The sequence below is a fragment of the Tamandua tetradactyla genome, chromosome 21 (genome assembly GCF_023851605.1).
Source record: "Tamandua tetradactyla isolate mTamTet1 chromosome 21, mTamTet1.pri, whole genome shotgun sequence".
Lineage (NCBI taxonomy): Eukaryota > Metazoa > Chordata > Mammalia > Pilosa > Myrmecophagidae > Tamandua > Tamandua tetradactyla.
In genome coordinates, this window is record NC_135347.1 from 37946395 (window position 1) to 37967214 (window position 20820).

A 20820-nucleotide genomic window follows, 5' to 3' on the forward strand; every position below is an offset into this window, starting at 1 on the left:
AAGGTGGTGCTAATGTTTTCCTTCGTTGAAGCATTTTTAGTTTCATGGATTTAATAAGACGAATGCTAACACAAAAAGCCCAGTTTCTCGAAGATTAAGTCCTGAAACATCTAAGGGAGGCTGAATGCTGATAGACTTAAATTTATGGAAACTTCGGTTCGAAGTTGGAATTCTGATAAGTTTTATGAGATCGGATCTGGGTATAGATAGCGTTAGGTTTACATCTTTCTTTTTTAGAATATTAGAAACAAATGTGGTCACCTCGAAGAGGTATAAATGTCACAAAAAAAAGAGGTAGCCCCATCAATAACATATGAACCTACCAAAATGTTTCCTTGTTCATTCAGTTCCCAGAAGTCAGGAATCCAGTTGTCAACCTCCAGCTGTATTGTGAGAGATGGTTTTAAGACAATAAGGCATTTCAGAGGGCTGGAGTTTGCAGGGGACTTTAAAAAATAATACAAGAGTCATCAAGGGGCACACACTTTGGTTCACAACTACCAATTAACCCTCCTTGTTAGATAGGTAATTTATTCCACTCAGAGGCATCAAATATCAGAGAAACCATGGGCCAAAACAGTAATTATCTGCAGGAAATTCAAAGGCTTGAAAGCCAATAATTCCAAAGAAATAAAAACAGTCCTTTTCACAGTATAGACTTCATCTTAAAACCTGTAATAAGACCCAGGCTTTGGCTGTGAACCTTTATACTTCAAGGTGGGGGAAAAAAAAAAAAAAAGAAAAAAAAAAAAAAGAAAGGAGGCTGCAGAAAGCGAAGGCAATAATCATGAGGCTTTTCTGCATAAAACTGTCTGGAAACATAGAGGTCAAAGACCAAACATCCTGCGCACTCTCTATATCACACTGAATCCCGATCCAATGTGGAAATGAAGGGCTGGACCAGCCAGAATGGGGACGGAGGAAATATTAAAATTCTGAGCTGAGGAAGATGACAAGAAACTCTAGGTAAAAAGTCAGCACTTTAATTTAACTACTTAAAGCTTGAATAGAATAAAATAATCCTTTTAGGATAAAAAAAATCACAGAATTTCCTTAACTTCATGACAAATGCTCCTTAAAAGCATTTGTTCATAATTTTTCATCTCCTTTATGCTTCATACATTTGAAGGCCTGGTCCTGGAAATCTACAGCTAATGGATCTGGGCACTGAAGAGTCAATCACTAAACTCTTCCTTATGTTGCTGTATGCTCATTTATTTTTCACCTCTTTCTTAGGTTTATACTATATTGAAGTAGAAATGGAAGCCCAAGCCCGAAGCCATAATAAATCATCTGAGTAGTCTTCTATGTATTCCATGTGGGAATGGACCAGCATTTGGCATATCTACCCTCCTGCACACATGGTTTCTTAGTAGTCTATAGGGGAGGCCTTGGCTTTAACACATTTACTACCAATTTCACAGAAATTCATGGGGGTAACACCTACTTTTCACTTAACAAGGTCAAGACACAAATCCACATGCTTAATTCAAATGATTCTCCTTTTTTTTCTCTCTCTTTTAAAACATCATTATAAATCTGTACCAGATGTGAGGGAAAGAGAGAAACAAGTCCACAGTTCTGCTGCTCTGACTGCTCTGAGGATTCTGCTGTAGACACGGGAGGACCGAGTTGCATCTTCTATAACCAACTCTCTCCAGAGTCAGGGATTCTGTTTTTGCCTCATGTTGGGTTAATGCTAGGATTGAACACTGCTGTGGTTGACAACAATCTAAGGTGTGAACCTGGTCACTTTGCGGACTGAATAAAGTTTCTTGAGGTGACGTTTGAGTACTGTTGACAAGATTTATGATCAGTCATAATGTAGCCCAGCTGTCATCCAAAAGCACCTTAGCCAACACCACTTGGTAGGTTGTCCAAGGGATTCCTCATTCCATGGCAGGTTGGACTAGGTCACTTCTATGCCGCCCTTCAATGCTTACGATTCTGTACAACTTAGATCAAAAGATTTTATTTTACTTAAGGGAGTACTTTATTTTCTGTCTTTAGGTTTTGCAAAACTTTTTTAAAATTACTTTTATCTTGGTCATTAAAGATAAAATTGCCCATATCTGTGTGGGCAGGGATATTCAAATTCTTATACAGCCAATGCCAAAGTTATATTTTTAGCATTTCAAGTTACTTAGCATATTTTAATTCTCACATGTTCTTTTTTAAGGGATTTCAAAGTGAAAAGTAATGGCCACTCTACAAAAATGGGAAGCAAATGCATAGATAATGAAAATGCCCTCACATCATTTCTGCACCTCAGAAGTCAGATGATGAATATTTTGAAATGTCAACCAGGAGACAGAAGAACAAGAGGTAAACAAATTCAACACCCTCTTGTGACTCAAGGACAGGGTGGGCCACCTCAGTGGTCATTTGCTGGTCATTTGTGAAAATTATTAGCCAAAATTCTCTACTTTGGAATCTTGGCCTAGAATTTTCCAACAAAACACGTTAAAGCTAGTTCAACCTTGGAATGTGAAAATATTGAGAGTATAAACAAGCAAACAACCAAAAAACCACCTAAGAGTTAAGTCCTATATAGAGAAATCTCACCTACACCAAATTTCTTGGACAAAATGCTTTCACCTTACATAAACTCTTGGACCCTGACGTAAATACATTTACTGATGGTTCATCTCATTTTCTTACAACTAAATATATCAGTGGAATATAGATAAAATAAAGTTTTGAATATACCGTAACGCACCTTTCCACCTAGAAAATCTCTTACATAAATATAAATATAGTTATATTTATATAAGAGATCTACCCATCATGTATTGGTCACTCTTTCTTGGTTTTATACTTTTATTTAGTTATCAATCTTTTTATATTACTCACTGTGGGCCAATTGTTCTAGCATTTATAGATATTAATTTCCTTCTTGGTTACTAAGGTCATTTTACTGATAAGGAAACTCATGGAGGGGCTGAGAGACTTGTCCAAGGTTGCACAGCTAGGGAGTTTGGAGCAGGATTTGAACACAGGCATTTTGCCTCCAGAAAACCATATTCTTCAGCATATGTCTGGTGCCCCCTTTGAGCCTTTTCTTTTTTCATACTTGACTCTCTTTCATCCCACCCCTGAATAATAGCTAGCAAAACTCTAGGTTACATTAAATATTAATCATAGTAACCAAACTCTGCTCTATGCCTAGCCCAGTTGGATTGGAGGTGGTGCTGTCAAACCCTCAGAGGGAAAACCTTCACAGGTTTATGGGGTAGGAGAATGAATTAATTTCTCTCTTATAGGATGGTAGGGATTATTCCTCCTACATATGGAGACATTCTGCTTTGCAGTAGAGATTAAGAAATGAAGGGATGATCTCATTATAGCCATTTTTTTTGTCACTGCCAAGAATTTCTACGTGACTGTAAATGCAGTGTTCTGACAGAGATAACACATCTCAAATTGCAGGGGCAATAATAGATAGAACATTCTATTGGATTGGCTAGTTTACTTAATTATATTTTGCTAGATACCGAACTGCACTTTCTTGGATTGTAATTTTAGATTTGAAGCCGCCTGGTGGTTCCTGAGGAAATGACTTAAAATGGTCAATAAATTTGAATGGTCATTTTTCTGGAGTTTGTCACTTTTAGAAGGTCTTTGGCCATCACGTCATTAGTGTGATCTGATTGAGCAGGAAGGTCAGATCTTACCCCCTTTTTATGTTGGGATGTTTCTACTTGCTCTATTGCACAGTAATATGGATGTTGCAATTTATCTTACAAGTGCCCAGAGAAGTTATGATGACTTCTAATGGTGGTTCAGTTTAGCATGTTTGTGATACTGCCTGATGTATCATAACACACCAGGACCTGCTAATTTCTGGTTGGTCTTTGCAGTCATATTTTTATATTCACAAAAGAAACTAGTTCAGTGAGCTAGCTTCATTTCTGCATGCAAAGAATTTCGTAAGAAAAGAGAAATAATTTTAATGGTAAGAAGGCCTTTAAGCTCCATGTAATTATTTTACAAATGTAGACTCAACTGGCATTTTAAAAGTCATTACATTTGCTAAATGAATTATTGGTAGGTTCTCAGTTGAGGTGTACACTGTCATTCTTGTCTTCTTCCTAAAACTGAAAGGGGAACACTGGCACCCTCCCATGCCCTGGGCACGAGAAGGCCTTTGCTTCTCTGAACTAAATAAGTTAGTGAAATCGGAAGGTAAAATTACTATTATTAAGAAACATAGAAGAGGGTATGATTGCCAGTCTACAGACTCAGATGTGCACGAAATATCACATTTCTTTATTGCTTTGAGCCAACTAAGATCCATCTAGAAGCCATCTTGAGGGCCTGGAAGGAAATTCAGTTCCAAACTTAGGGCTGTTTCTTCATCCTGGGATTCGGCCTACACATTCATACTGGGATGGGTAAAGGTCCCAGACCTGAAAGCATGGCCAATCCTTCGCCATTACCGATTTTCTTAGTTTGCATGGGTCTTTCTGGTCAGGAGACTTAGCTGCTTTGCTGGCAAATCCAGTAAAGTTTCCTGTCCCAGAGCCCTGTGTCTGTGGCTCTGTCCCATATGCTGCACTGAGCCCTCCCTCCCCATTCATCCTGGGCCTTGAGGATCCCATGGCCCACGGGAAGTCCTCAGGCTCTGACCTCCTCCCACTATTTCCCCCTTCCCTTCTCCTAAATCTCCCACTCCTCTATCTCTCCTCCTTTTTCTAGGATGCCTGGCATAAACCCCTTAATGAGTTCCAGCTTTTATAAAAGACATGAAGTGCAATTGTCTCTACAGCTTCTGCTTTCTGCTCTGTTGCAAACCATCCTTGAGTCAAGATAATGCAAAACTCAACTCCTAGCTACAAATGGTTTGTATTTGTGTGTGGAGTGTGGGGTGGGATGGGGTGGGGTGGAAATAAAAGGCGAATAAGACTAAAATAATTTCTTGGTTAATCATCCAACCACCTACTATTTAAATCAATAAATACTCCTGTGCTAGGTTCACCTTTACATGTGGGATCTCATAAAACCCCACAACAATCCCACAGGGACAGGTCGATTACGTCCATTTCGCAGATGAAGAGTTGTTCAGAGAGGAGAAGGGCCAGCATGTGAATTCAGGCCCATCCGACTCCGAAGCCGGTGTCCTCTTTCAAAGGGAGCCACAAAGGTGAGACCTCACCAAAGTTTTCTTTCTGTTCTTTTCCTTTTGAAAGAAAGCGCTTCCACCTCCAGAGTGCTTCTGCCGTGTCAGCAGTGCAAACTGGATCTGAAGGTTTCTTTTGCCTGGGCTTCTGCGGGTGGCCCCCCTGCCTGAGGAATCACTTAGAGCTCCTTCAGAGGTTTGTCTTCTTTCTGATTCCTTCAAGGCAGATTTCCCCAAAGGATGCTTTGGGAAGGTGTGTGTGTTCTTGAAATGCAGTGCATCAAAATCCCCTGAAGGCATGTGAGGACACCGGTGGATGGGCCCCAAGCCCAGAGTCCGCAATTCAGTCAAGTCTGTGGTGGGGCCTAAGAATTTTTTTTGGTATGCTGTATGCTGGGGGTCACATTTCATTATTTTTCTACATGAGTATCCCGTTATTGCAACACCATTTGTTGAATTTTTGTTTGTTTGTTTTGCTTGTTTGCTTATTTTTTGGGAAGTACATGGACCGGGGAATCAAACCTGGGTCTCCTGCATAGCAGGTGAGAATTCTACCACTGAGCTACCCTTGCACCCCTGGGGCCTAAGAATTTGTATTTCTAACAAGTTTCTGGGGGATGCTGATACTACTTGTCCAGGGAACCCACTTTGAGAACCATGGTTTTAGGTCGTAATGGCCTCTTTTATTGACCTAAATTAAGTGAGCATGTGCAGCTTAGGAGAGGCAAGCCCAGAGCATGCCTCAGTTACTCAAGTGATTTGTCTCAGCTCAATTTTGCTAACTGCTGTTGAGGTTAAGCATTGTCCAGTTAAAAAATTTTTCTTAGTCACATATTATTTAATCTATGCTCATAATGAACTATTGTTTAAAGACAATAAATATAAGCAACAATGATACTGAAATGCAACAAGTTTAATTGGAGGAGGAATATAGAAATAACAATTCTGCAAGTGTTCCTCAAGATACCCTTTAACAATTGCACGAGTTTCATTCATCTGGTCAAACTTTTGCACAAGAATCAAAACACTTAAAAACTAATGTTAAAAGAGAAAATATAGCTGTCCAGTTGACTTTTCATCATGATAGACTACCCAATGTAATTTAGTTTCTATTTATATCTTAATATACTTAAGCAAAACACATTACATTAAAATTGTATTAGTCAAAAAGGTCATATTTTATATTATACAAATCGAAGTTATTCACACAAATCTGTTGTCAGTTGTGAAAAAAGTAAAAAGAAAACTACATAAATCTTTAAATAATCTATTAAAATGAATTATATACTTACTATTTAATAAATTAAAAATCTAAAATAAAAATACATCAGTTTTTATTAGATAACATACAAAAAATTATTTAAACCTTCCTAAGGGTTTTCAAGAGATTAAATAATACTTAAGAAGTAGTTCGGGAGTAAAAAAAGGAATGGGGATTGTGCACTAGGGAGATGGCTCCAGAGCCCCCCATATTTTGTGTGCTACTGTTCCTCCCCTCTCTTCCCTCTGGCTGGTGTGATGAGTGAGGCCACAACCTTCCAGGACATGTCTTTACCTTTAGGAGGCCTGATGAGCACAGGACACATTGAATGGATTTTCAGTTGAGGTAGGCTGTTGGGAAAAGCAGTTTCTCTTTTCATGCCTCTTCTTTTGGTCAGAAGGCTAACCCCCAGAGGTTAGAGATCTGGCTAAGTGGCCCACAGCCGTGTCTCACTGTAGGCCTTTAATGAAGGGACAAAAAAGAATCCTCTCTGTTTATCTATGATTCAGACCTGTTTTATCAGGATGGGAAGCCAGATTGGGATTTGAGACCAAATTCCAATGAGATGGATGTTGATTTGGAAAGGCTTCCATGCTTGAATCCTGATCAACATCAGGTGGCCGTGGGACTCAGGATTCAGGATGGAGGATTTTGGAATTCTGAGCCTTCCTCCTTTACTTCCTCAGCAGTAATGACCAACTGAACCTGCTCTTCAGAGTCCCCCAGGGGGTGGGCTAATTGTGACTATTATCTTCACCCCCAAGCAAAATTTGTTGTTGGTGCTCCATTGCTTATTCAAATAATGGCCACCACCTCAGCTGGGCATTGCAAATACTTATGATATGGTTCAATCGGTTTTCCCGGGTTTAGTCTTCCATGAAACGTCTCCGTTTCTCTCTGTTCTGTTTACCAACCTGTGCATTTTTCTTTGGTAACTTCTTGCCTCTCCTGGCCAGGAATGCCAATCTTAGCTATTGTGTCTTTCAATTCTCTTTCTTTTATGGGAATGGATATTTCCCTCCTCTGTTTACTGTTTCACTCTGATGTACTAGTTAGAGTCTGCTGCGATTTGTGTCTGTTTGTGTACATGTGCATTTCTGCCACTGGATCATGAGCTCTTTGGTAATCATCTTTGTGGCCTTCCTTTCTGAGATAGCCAGTGTTACACTTTTACGGAAATGGAGCACCGTCGGGTCTATTATTTCATTTAATCCCCACGGCAATCCTGTGAGTTTGGCTTGTACTGAAAGCAAAATAACTAGAAGGAATGTCAAGATATATTGAACAGTAGCACTAAGCAGCATTGCAGAACTAATAGGAAATCGTGGCATCAAGCCAAAACAAATTGACGAGCAAACTGTGGGTACAGGAACAGGCTTTGCAAAATGCTTGTTGCTACAAAACTAGGGAAAGATCATTCCTAGCTTTGGGGTGGGGAAGTTTTCTGGCTTATTAATGCTTTGGAGGGTTGTACGTACAGATGGAGATGCCATGGTTAGTAAGTCTTCTATAATCCATGAGGAAACCTGCCCATTATCTGAAGAACATTTCCTGATCTGTAAATGGCCAGATGGACTCTGAACAATCATGAAGGGTTGCTTATGGCCGTTTGGAATGGGATAGTTTAATTAGGATGACTAATGCTAACTTGAGTTAGGTAGAAACAAAACCATACAAATAGGCAAGTAGAAAGCAAGGCACACTAATTCCATTGCATTAAAAATTGAACAAAGCAAGACTCTCATTGTTTACATTCCTTTCTTTCTAATGCAGTGAGAGGGTACTGGCAAGAGCTATAGGTGACCCTGACTTTGTGACTTGTATGACTTTGAATAAACCTCTTCCCCAAGGTGGATTAATGGAACCTGCCCAATGTGTGTGTGTGTGTGTATGGATCTTGTGAGAATAATATGAGGTAACGTATGTTAAGGTACTTGTACTTAGTGCACTGTATGCCTAGGACCTGGGATAGGAGCGTTGCCTGCACCTCTGCTAGAAGCAGACAGTGGGTTTTGCTTGGGTTGCAAAGTGGATGGGGTTTTGTGCTTCTACTATACCAAAGATATCCTCCTTCTGGTCTCCTGCCTTGCTCCCAATCTTTCTTGTGAGCATCTGGTAGAGAAAAAAGCTTGCAAGAGAGGTATGTTAGGTTATACTAGGCCTTTAAAGATTTGCTAAAATTTTAGCTGTGTTTTTTTGTGACTCAGTTTCATGGTGGCCACATCTTCCTGCCATGATCTGCCAAAGGGGAAACAGTTCATTTCCTCTGTTTCTCCTCAAAGGGCCTGGTCCCCCTTCGAAAAGAAGTTCACTTGTTTTGCCACATCAGGTCTCTGGCGGGCTGTGCGTTACCCAGAATTTTCTCATTTTTAAAGTGAGAGTGATTGTTTCTTGTAGCTTTTACACTCTCAACCTTAACCCCAAAAAGCTGCATGCCTTCTACACTGAGTGTAAAATGGGAAAGGAAATAGCATCTTAAATAAGGGAATAGCAAGTGAAAGGGTGTGGTGGGATGAGAAAAAGTTTTTATATACATTGGAATTATTTTTCTTTTCTGACTTAATTTATAGACATTATTCCACAACCATCTTGACTGGTCCATGTCTGTTCTATAGTGAGAGGGAAAGTAGAGTTTTTTTTATTTAGAACTCTATTAATAAGGACATTTCTGATTTTCATTGATTTGGGGGACTGGGTGAGTGTGGAAATGCTGGGTATGGTTTGTGGAATCAGTCTTGTCAGTCATATCAATTATGCTATAAAATCATTTCCAAAGATCAAATTGAGATTTTGGTGAAGCACATAAAGGCATTTATACTCTTAGGGCTTAAAAGTGTTAATTTGCTTTTCTATGTTGCCAAACCATTTCTTCTTAATCCAATTCAAACAAAAAATAAACAAAAAGACAGCAACAAAACTCCCTGAATCCAGTCTCTCCTTTTTATGTTTGTCTTACTCTTAAATTTGACATGACAGGCCATAAACTCCAAGATTCACACTGTGTGTTCCTGTATTTATGCTTTTCTATGAGTTCATTTGTCGGTTATTCTGTATTTTTTCTGGGAATATTGAAATTTGCCCTGAGAATCTTAGTATTTGGTGGTTCCCAATAAGGAAGTGGGATGGGATGTTTAGTCTTTGTAGGAAAATTTATTAACAACACAATTCCATATAGAAATATTTTGTTATAGCGGGTTGAAGGTGGCCACAAAAGCTTTGACTTTCTTCCTATCAGGAGGTAGGTCTGAGCCTTCTAGTCTTGAATCTGTGATTGCTTTGATCAATGGGACGTGAAAGAGGTGCTGCTGTGCCCATTTCCAGGTCTAGGCCCTAAGAGATATGTCTGGTCTTGTGGAACACTCACTCTTTGAGTCCTGATCCACTTGTAAGAAAAATGACCACCTTGAGATGTCCTGCTGTGAGGATGCCTGAGCTGGCCGTGGGGACCGGCAGCAGGGGGACAGACCCAAGTGGGCCAGTTTCCAGCCATCCCATCCCAGCTCCAGGCATCTGGTGGAGAATTGAGCTCGGCTCTGAGTGATTCTGGTGAGACCATATGAAGCAGAATTGTCCAACTTGAGCCCTGTCCTAATTTCCGACTACAAAATTATGAAAAAGTAATAAAATGGTTTTGTTGTTATCTACAGTGTTTTGGAATAATTTGTTATATGCAGTAGATAATTAGAACTTATATCTAAAAGACTTATATATAAGGATGATAACATATGTAAGGATTAATGTACACTTTTAAAAAATGTTTATTATCATCTTATAAAATTAACCTCTTGCAAAATCTAGACCCTTCTAACTTGAGTGACTTAGGCAAATTGAATTGTTTGAGTATTTTTAACTCTTTAAGAAGTGTATCAGTATGCTGTATCAAGAACAAATGTTCTTTTAAAATGTGTTCATTGCTCTCTTTTAGAAAATGAAACCAAATGGATTTCAAATATTGAAGTTCTATAATTTATCTTTCAGTAAAATTAAATGTAACAATGCTGCAGATATAGAGCTCTTCATTATATGATTTGTTTGAATGAAAATGGTAATAATGTATATGTGTGATACAGAGAATGTGGATAAGAAAGAAATGTTGCCTTTTTAAATGATAGTGCTTTGGATTCAAAGGGGATTAATATGTCCATTTTTTATATGATCATTTTATAAAGTTAAAATATCCAGACATGTAGAGAAAATAATGCTCTCGAATCTTCCTCTTGGAATAGAAACATGATGTATTAAAAATCAATTGATGTCTGATGTTTCTATCAGTGTTTATAAATTAGGATTTAGTCTACTATAAAATTGAAACCTCACAAAATATAGAATAGCAGTTTCATGTGGAATTGTAATTTCCCTGTATTCTTCTTTAAAAATTTATTCTTAAGCACATAGGAGCTAATCAAGATCTGTTTCTATAATTAAGCATTTTTCTCTTTTCTTTTTCTGATGTCTTATGTCAATGGTAAAGAATCCCCCAAATAAGTTCGGTTCCTTATCGTGTGAATGTGATTCCAGAGCACACTCCTCTGTCTTAATCACTGAAATTATTTGGTTATCAAAGCCATACACAGTTCATGATTTGACTTTCATCCTTTTCAGACTTATCCATGATATTGCTCTGGCCTTGAAAATGTTGAAATGGCTTTTGTTTGATATTCAACTTGCAATTTCAGAAAGACGTGCTCATTTTAAAAATTGAGACCCAGTGTTAGTGTAGCAGAGTATCTTAACAAGTCCAGGGGATGGAACCATATTTTCTAAGGATGTGTATGTGTGTGTGTATGTGTAGGGGGGGAGTGAAACGTGCAAATCATAAAATAGCTGAGAGTACACATGTGTGCATGATTGTGGCATGTGTGTGTGAGTGTGTATGTGTGTACATTCAACTCTCTCCCCTATGGTGAGTAAAAGACATTCTTTAAAGCAGCGACTATTTCCAAAAGAAATCTTTAGAGCTTTCCTTAATGGAATTATTCTAATTTGGGTAGTTTAGAAAACGTTCCTTCCAATGAACTGTTCCTAATAAAGAGGCAACAGGCCATATGTTCTATGACAAATCAGACTTGTTTTGGTAATGGGTATTTTATAACCTTGTCTGGATTTATCAGAATACTACAAGATTGCATGTCACCTGCCCTTAGTTAACCTACTCCTTATGTGTGAAGACATTTTTCTATGTTAAGTCCATACAATAATAACACGATTGTATGTTTACAAAATAGAGATTAAGTTACTTTCTGATAAGTCGGCCCAGGCTTTCACACTGCCTTCTGACATCATCAGTGAGTGAATACTTTTTGTGCAATTTCTGGAGATGGCTTCTTCCACAGAAGGAGTTGTTGGATTCACTTTATTTCTTTTCTTGCCCTGGGTATGGCTAGGGGGTGGTGGAGCTGGTGTGGGGTTGCTGAAGGCAGGGGAATGGGCTGACTCAGGGTTTGGGGCTCTAGGTAATCCTGAGCTGGGGATCCTAAATAGGCATAGGTCCTAGGAGTGGGTGTTTTTCGAAGACATCCATCATTGCAGGTGGTTCTAGAACCTTCTCTAGGGGAGATACTAGTTTAGAGGTTATTATGCTGTTCACTTTTGCCACTGATAAGACCTTAAACAACCTGATGTGGCAACAAGCTTTCTTCCAGCCGCATTGAATAATGAGTTTAATAGTGTTTCAGAGTATGAAATTGGTAGATCTCCCCATGGAAGGACCCAAAAGGCAAAACTCAAATACTTCATTCATGATAAAAAAAATCTCTCTTGATCTTTCTCAGAACCGTTCTATGAATATTCGTGTTAAAATAAAGTTCTGAGGGCGGGCCGCGGTGGCTCAGCGGGCAAAGTGCTTGCCTGCTATGCCGGAGGACCTCGGTTCGATTCCCGGCCCCAGCCCATGTAACAAAAACGGAGAAACAGAATACAATAAAACAAGAAAATGTTTAAAAATGTTTCCCTTTCTTCCTTCCTTCCTTCCTTCTATCCTTCCTTCCTTCTCTCTGTCTTTCCTTTAAAAAAAAAAAAAATAAAAAAAAAAAAAAAAATAAAGTTCTGATATTTGTGAGTGAAATACTCTGTCATTTTGCATTCGTAAGAATGCCTGCCTAAAACTTTCATTTCTGATAAAGCTCAGTTAAGTTCACATCTCTACTAGGAATCCATTAAAAACACCCTCGCTTGATACACCTCTAAGTGGAGAGTCGGTGAAACTTCCTGACTCCCAACTGCATGATTGCTCCCTGCCCCGTTCTATTTTTGTGACTTCTCTTGTGCAGTGTCACAACCTGCAGCCCCCCTGGCAACCCCCGGCAGCTGGAGTCATGCAGGTGGCCACCGCAGTCCAGTCTCGTGCCGTCAGCCTTGCGCTCAAGGGACCGGGGACACTGAGGAATGTCTCAGGTCATGTTCACTGACTGAGAAAATGCAAGAGCCACGGCTGGAAGCAGCGGCCTGGCTCTGCTCAGCACGGCTGCAGCATCCGGTAGCTTGAGACCCAGTCAGAACCGCCATCCCTACGGTCCTGATGGATGTAGGAAGAACAATCCGTGCTCTTAAACTTTATGTCCAGATCCCCAAGAACCCCAACCATCATTTTTTCCCTTTAGCTCTTTTGTGAGGTTGTGGAAACTGTGTTTCTGCTTTGGAAAATACACAATTCTTTTAAAATGATTTTCCACAACATAGGATGAGGCAAACGGCACAGTGAGCAGAAGGTGGGTTCTCTTACTTCTTGTTTGCAGTTTCCCACTTTGATAAGAAAATCAGCTAGAAAATGGGGGACAGGGGCTCATTCCTTTGCCTGCCAGCTGAGCCGTCATCTCGCCTACCAACCCGCAGTGAGCTCGCACTTGCTGGAGACGTTTTAATGTCTTAATGAAAGGACAGGGAAATTATCACTCCCTGATTTGTGTTTTTAAATTTGGAGTTTCTAAATTCAGACTACTTAATGACACAGGCATGCCCATTTCCAGGACTGGGTCTGCGGCTCCTGCATTTGATGTGTAACCTCGAGGGCTTCCCGGGAGGTAATTATCATGCCGGGATGAGCTCATCTCCCATGGAATAGTACACCTGCCTCGTTCTGCTAACAAATAGGCCCCTGCCTTCTAAAGACTGCCTGACCTGACTTATTATATCTCCCCCATCAGCAGAAAGACTCATATCATCACTGGGCCAAAGGTGAATTGCCTAGAGACAAAGTCGGAATGAATTTTTTGCAGTCCCATTTTGCCAGACATTCAAACTACTTCATTCTAAGAGTGGAGACCTTTAACTCTGTCACATATTTATATATGCTTATGAGGCCAGGGAAGGGTCTTTCTGCAGATCTGCTCTGGATGAAAGTATCAAAATAGTCTTCCAGAAGAAACTGTGTCTGCCTCCCAAACCTTTGTTCCACAATATTATTACTCCGAGGAAAGAGAAATACTGTTGCTGGCATTGTAGCTTGCTTGCATTGGGATATGTGCATGTGTATTTTTGTTTTCCATGTGGCTGTGGGCAAAGAATTCCAAGTGAAAACACAGTACGGAGCTGGGCTAGGGGTGAAGACCCCATGAATGTCCATCTAACCCCCTACCCCACTGCCCAAATAAGACTTTTTAGCTGAAGCCTATTTCCCATATAAAATGTGACTTTGCTTTTCATAGTTTTTCTCAGTCCCTACAGCAAAAGAGGCTAATATTCATTTAAAACCCAATAACAATTAAAAACCCCAATAACAATTAAAACCTACAATGAGCAACTGCTCTAGCTTTGTTTATTGCATGCATAAATAATCATACTTCAATGAACATGTTAGTATCTATGATCTCTTCCCAGATTAAGGCTGCCTCGAGACTGCATGCTTTGGCTACTGTAAATGTGACATGAATTACGCTCAGGAAAATGTGTCTAACATGCTGGGTTTGAAGTAAATTATTTTCTTCTAATATACCTACACAACTGTCACAAGGAATTACACTGCAGATTTAGTGATGTTAAGTGTCAATTGTAATTTGGTGACAGCCATTTTATTGGCTGTGCAGACTGCTCTGCTAGGGCTGCTTCTCAGTATGGAGGCCACCGTATCATTAAAAACCAGTGATCCTTCACTGATGACATAATTTGACTGGCAGAGAGAGGAGCAGAGAGGGGCTTGCTTCCACCTGCATAGAATCTGCTGTATGTCAGAGATGAATTTGCCTTCAAATTAGAAACAGCACCGCAGATGAGGGGCTGTGATTTTGCTTGAGTTCTTTTAAGGCGTTTTTCTGGAATGGTTACTGAGCAGCTCATAGAAGTCTCCTTTAATATGTCAAACATATATATTATGTAGCCGGTAAACATTTCAAATATTTTTAGTCATGGCTTGCAGTGAGTTAGCTATGAAACAGTTTCAACTGAATTGAACCACATGTATCTCTGCACACTCATCTAGCCATCCTTTTGTCTGTAACTCCATCTTGGGCATGGGTTCCGGGAATAAAATTGATGTGATAAAGTGGTAACAAAAAAAAAAAACAAACCCAACAAAACAAAAGAGAAAAAAAAAAGTCTACTATGAGCCCAGAGTTTCAGCAGGTAGGATAAATCATCTGAGCTATGTAAAAATTTACAGTGAGAACAGAACTATAATCATACATTCTGAAAATTTTATAAACTGACAATTCAAGTTATGTGCTTTATGCTAATACACATTGTGGTAGGTTCTAATAAACTGTGACTTGCTCATAAATAGCAGAAAGCTGACGGTGCTCGCCCACCGAGCACATACAGAGACGCATACACGCTATGTACTTATGCAGGAAACAGGAAATAGATTCCAAGACTTTCTTAGCAAATTTAAATCAATATAGCTGCATTCCATTTTCAGTATTTAAATTACATTTTTTGCTGCAAGGCACTGTAAGGAACAAAGCAAAGTACCTTAAAAGAAAGTGTATCGCTTGTAATTTTACCTCATTTCACACCTATTTGACAGCTTCTCTTAGCCAATTGGTTTCATTGAAAATGCTGACAATCCTCACCTATTACAGCCCTGCCCTTCTAGCTGACCCTTCCTCTTAAACATTTTAACTTTCAGCCTCGAAATATAACTTTCCCTCCTTATACTACTGACACCTGCCACCGTTTCCCCCTTCTCTTCACGCGGCATTATTTATTTATTTATTAAGAAAAGAAACTTTCCAGAACAATAAATAGCATAAATTATTCAGCCAATTTCAGTCCCGCTGCATAAATCATACTCAGGCAGACAGGCTACTTATGACAAATGCTTTGTCTAAAAGAAATACACCACTGAAGGTTTAATCAGAAGCTCTAAACATTTCAGACTTTCCCATTTTTATTCTTGGCCAGAAACCCTATTTCTCTATCTACAGAGCCTCTTGAGAATGCTCTTTTTTTTTCCCCATGAGAATATTGAGGCCATTTTTATCCACAGTAGGGAGGGAAGAGGGTGTTAATAAAAGTGCACTTCTCTGAAGAAAAATTCAAATGGGGGTTGGCAAATCTTCTAAATTCTTGAAAGCATATTTCAGGGCCAACTGTGGATATGTTAATAGCTTTTCACATGATGGGCCGTCAAGGCCTACGTTTTGAGACTGGTCAGGGTGTTCCCACATTGACCAAAGAAAAAGCAAATGGAAATTTGAAGCAGGATGAATCCAGTTTGCCTGGCAGGGTCAGGAGATGCTGGTTCCTCTTTTGCCTTGTCATTGACTCCCAAGGCTTCTGGACTTAACTTGTGTTTTTTAACTGAAGCTTCCTTCTTTACTACCTAATTAATATAAATGGCCATAAAAATGCTTGATTACAGCATGGCAGGCTAAAATATGCCCATAAAAATCTTTTTTTTTTTGGCAAACTTCAAATAATGGTGATTTTTTTTTTTCAGTAACTAGTCTTAGTTCCCCTAATACTTTGTCAACTTCTTTCTTTAGTAACAGTTAACTAATTCCTAGACTGTCAATGACTGAAAGCATATATATTTTTGGAGTCATCAGATATTTGGATGGCATGGAAACTTAAATATATTTGGTGGATACTTGATTTTGATAGCCATTTACACTGAGAGGAAGGTTTCCACTCTGCTAAAGCAATTACTGAGGTTTTCTTGGTTTGTTTTATGTTTTTTTTTTTTTTTTTTTTTTTGTCACCCACTGAAGAAATGGTTGGATTTCTGGTCAAAGATGAGCAAAGAATAGCGTTTCCTCACCCAGTGTCAGGCAGGAAGAGGACTATGTTAAAACCTTTAGGAAAAACCAGGAGGAAGCAGGAATAAGCTGGTGGTAGCAGCTGAACCAGGGACTGCGGTTGGGAGTATGAAGGCAGGAAAAATATTGTGAAAGTTGTCCGCACCTATGGCCCCCCTCTCCCTGCTCCCCGCCCCATGCTCTGCACCCCAGTCCCCCCAGGCCTTGTGCAGAGCCAGCCTGGGCGGTGCAGGGTCCCTGGTGCATGGGGGCGCTCCTCCAGTGGAGCCAGACGGCAAGGCACGGCCTGGAGCCCAGCGCCGCTTCCCTCTGGGCCTGTCGGCGGTAGTTTCTGGACTCAGCCCTGCTCGCCCGACCGGCTCCCTGTGACCTGGGGCCCGAGCAGCTGTGGCCGCGGACCACGTGTCTGCGTGCTCCTCACAGATGCACCTGCGGCTTTCTGCCCTGAAAAGGTACAGCCCATGGATCTCCCGAGGAACATGCATCAAGTTTATTTTCTGACTAGTAAATGAATAAAATTTTTCTGAGTCGGGTTGGGAATGAAAGGAAAAGAACCTGCCTTTGGAGCTATCCCAAGATCTGCTTCCTTTGGAGCAGTTCATGCAATTTAACAAGCACCACCCAGTCACCAGAGGACTCCAGGGTAAGTATGCCACCAGCTATCAGCCTTGTGCTGAGGGGCTCTGCATGCACAGGGGATCCAGATATCCTACTCTGGATAACACAGAAGTAGGTAACTTTGAGCAACGTTAGAGGGGAGAGAATTTGGCTCAGAGAAATGTCATTAAAATTCCGAGCACTCTTTCTAGACAAGTTCGTTTAAATCTCTAAGTTTTTATGAGATGATATTATAATGCACCGTTAGAAATGGTTTGGTTATGATGATTGTGTTCTCAGAGTCTGGGTCCTCTTGATTATTTTTGTGTCTTCTACCAGAGCCCTGGTAAGTAAATAAGAAAATTGGGGAGAATCTATAGAAGCTTAGTGCAGATGCTATGGAAGCCAAGTGTAAGGGTTGGAGCTTTATACCAACACAATTTTTGAATTTTAAATCAAAGGAAAAAAAGTTGTTCTGGTGCAGAATTTTATGACGTTTTCAATGAACGGCTGCTCTTTCTGCACTTAAATTTCCATTAGACCAAGTTATCGTCATTCCTCAGTAAGGTGAACCTATGTCCCAGTTTGTCCAGGATAGTCCCCATTTATTCATTTATTCCTGCCGAGTAGGCTTAATTGTTAATAATATTTCCTTTTATTCTTAAAAGCGTCTTGTTTTGGGAGGTAAATAGTATAGTTCTCATAACTGTAAATGAAGCCCCCTTTGAAGTTAGTAGATTTGCATACAAGATGAAAATGGAAACATGCTGATACAGGTTTTGAATCTGGTGTCCAGCAGACAGGATATATGTAAACCAGAGCAAACCACGCGTACATGAGAACACACCCTGGTCCCTCCATTTCCCCGCCAGCCACTGTCCTTTTGTCCTATGTTTTTCTTGCCTAGGTCTTCTCTGAAAGCCTTTGAAATGTTTTCAGATAAGCAATGTAGGACTTCAAATAAATTTCAAGAACTTTTCAAGTTCTATTTTTGAGGAAAAACCTCAACTGATTTTCATGTAACTTGCTGAAAGTGGTTAGGGAGTTGTGAATGGAATCAGTTTTTTTTATACTTTATTCCATTGTGAGAATTATCTTGGGAAGTGTATTAGAATGGGTGCTAGTCTTATGAGAACAATCAAAAAGGAGTTCTAAGTAGAATATGACCAATGAATTCAATTTGTGTATGACGTAGGAGAGGTTCTGGCTTTGCCAAAGTTAAAAGAAACTGCCAATGAGCTAACATAGGAAACAGCATGATTACAAATATTTGTAAACATGGATGCTGTTTATTTTACAATATTCAAGCAAGATTTTTCATAAAATTGAAAATTTCAATTAATCATATCACTTATGTTAATTCCTTAGAAGTTAAAAATTGCACTTCATTGCCTGACAGATTTTTTTGGCTAAACACATGCTGGTAAATGTGAGGTTGCTGTGAATAATGTTTTTTTTTGTATTTTTCTTAGCAAAGTATGCATTAAATGAATTACTTTACAAATGTATACATGAAGTGATATCGTCAAGGACTTAGGGGAAAAAAGGAAATGTAGACTCTACTGGTGTGTTTTGCTAGGAATATTATCTTCTATTTTGGTTTACTTATTTTTTGTGTAACAAAACTCTAAATTCTTAATTGAGGAAACACCTGTTTTACCTGATTTTCTTAGCTGTACCGGATAGATATCAGATGACTTGCAGCAAAACTCTCATAAACCAAGGATCCTATGATATGGACTACAATGGCTGAATTATTGCATCTAAAATAATATTATACTAAAAACCTTGCTGCATCATGATCCTCAGGAGCTTTGCTATAAAATGCCTTGCATAGCGGAACCAGTTTATAAAAACATATTCCTAATGCTTTGGGATTTTATGGAATCGAGTGAGAAGAGATGTTCTGTTATTGATAAGGAACAGATTTGAAGACAAAAACAAATAGTAAGAACAAATCAATAATTTCTTGGAGTGAAAAAAAAAGTAAAGCACGCACTGTGTAGAGTCCATGAAATTTACCTTCTCAGTAAACTGCCTGGAGAAGGTAAGATGATAGAAATCCCCATACCTGGGCTGTGGTTTTCTTGGGTCAAACAGCATATTGTATTCCTGTGGTCACAGCCATTAGTGTGTGAATGGCATGTGACCCAAGCCAGGCTAATCAGATTACTTTGAATACTGGAATAGAACTCTTACTCTGACAGAGTTTGCAGCTCATTTGCAGCTCAAGTCATCCTACTACCTAATGAGTCTTAATGGATTCTCTTTTGATAATGATACTGAGAGGATTGCTTGCGGATTGAGTGAGGAGATGGAACATTGTGACATTTTCAAGTTTATGATGACTGAGTTAAAGCCTTTTGGTCAGTGAAAAGCTAAGCTACAGGACAGGTGACAGGAAGATTTTATAATGCCAGTAAAGTACACATCACAGTTCTTGTAGCCTAGCGGGGGCGCAATAAATATTTGCTTTCTTTCTGCATTGGTGAGCAGTGTCTGCTCTGTGATCATGTCTCCACTTCAACCTTTCAGTTTAATGAATGGGTTGGTTTCCTTCTAGCTTCCATGGCCCAATGCCTGAGATTTGCCTACCTATCTTATCTCTCTACCAAGGGGTATGGGAAGACCCCATTATCAACCTTCACAGGTGATTGTGGCTCACGAGTGAACAGTACCCTGCTATCCTAAGTTGTTAGATAGGTCAGTTTTACCTAATCACCGAGTAACTAGACATTCCAATCATTCTTCAGTTACGTACAAATTTCCTTTGAGCAAAACCAGATTCAGGGTCACAGGTTGTGGCAGATCATAAATCCCAAAAATGATAACAACAATATTTTCCTTCCTGCATGCTTTCCTAGAAGGATGCCATCTCCCTAGCAAGAGGCAGATTCTAAGTCTTGTCCTTGAATCTGCGCAGGTTTTTGTGACTGCCTCAACCAATAGAGTATGGCAAAAATGATGCTATGTGATTTGCAAAGCTAGGTCGGAAAAGGAGATAGAGCTTTTACCTGGATCGCTCTCTGGGTATGCCCATCCCTAGAACCCAGCTGGCATGCTGTGAGGAAGCCCAGGCTACCCACGAGAGATGAGCTGGTGGAGATGACTCCTCTCAGCCAACAGCCAGCACTAACTCGCCAGCCACGTGAGTGGGCCATCTTGTCTGCGGCTCATTCAACCCTTGGTGGGGCTACCCCTGCTGCTGCTGCATGGGGCAGAAATGAGCATTTCCTGCCAAGCCCTGCCCAAACCGCAGATTTGTAGGCAAAATGAATGATTATTATTATTCAAAACCATTGTCTTTGGTGGTTTATTATGCTGTAGATAATGGAAAACAGGTAATAATCATGGTTCATTTTTAATGAGTGCTACTTGTCACCGAGACAAACATACTCATTTAATCCTCATGGCCTTATGAAGTTATGCCACTATTATGTCCATTTTATACAAGAGGGAATGGGGGCATCAACAGTCAAGTAATTTGCCAAAAGCACCCTGGTGATAAATGGTAGAGGCAGATTCCATAGCCTTTCTCATGGTGCAGCCTCCCAGCGAGGACACGGCACTGGTTTATCAGTCACAACTCATAGGAGGGGTTAGGGTGGGCGCTGGAGACAAACCACTGGGATTCGAGTGTCCAAGGACTGCTG

General features: G+C 39.9%; 1 long non-coding RNA gene across 4 annotated transcripts in view; it reads left to right on the forward strand.

Moving 5' to 3' along the window:
- The window catches only part of LOC143665582 (uncharacterized), a 74087-nt gene that overhangs the window by 43572 nt on the left and 9695 nt on the right, over window positions 1-20820 (forward strand). For 3 of the 4 annotated variants that reach the window (XR_013167093.1, XR_013167092.1, XR_013167091.1), the window contains 3 exons: window positions 2180-2325; window positions 4699-4841; window positions 5022-12184. This is a non-coding gene — a long non-coding RNA (uncharacterized LOC143665582). Of the gene's footprint in view, window positions 1-2179; window positions 2326-4698; window positions 4842-5021; window positions 12185-20820 lie in introns of those variants that run through there. The other variant, XR_013167094.1, reaches the window with a different exon arrangement.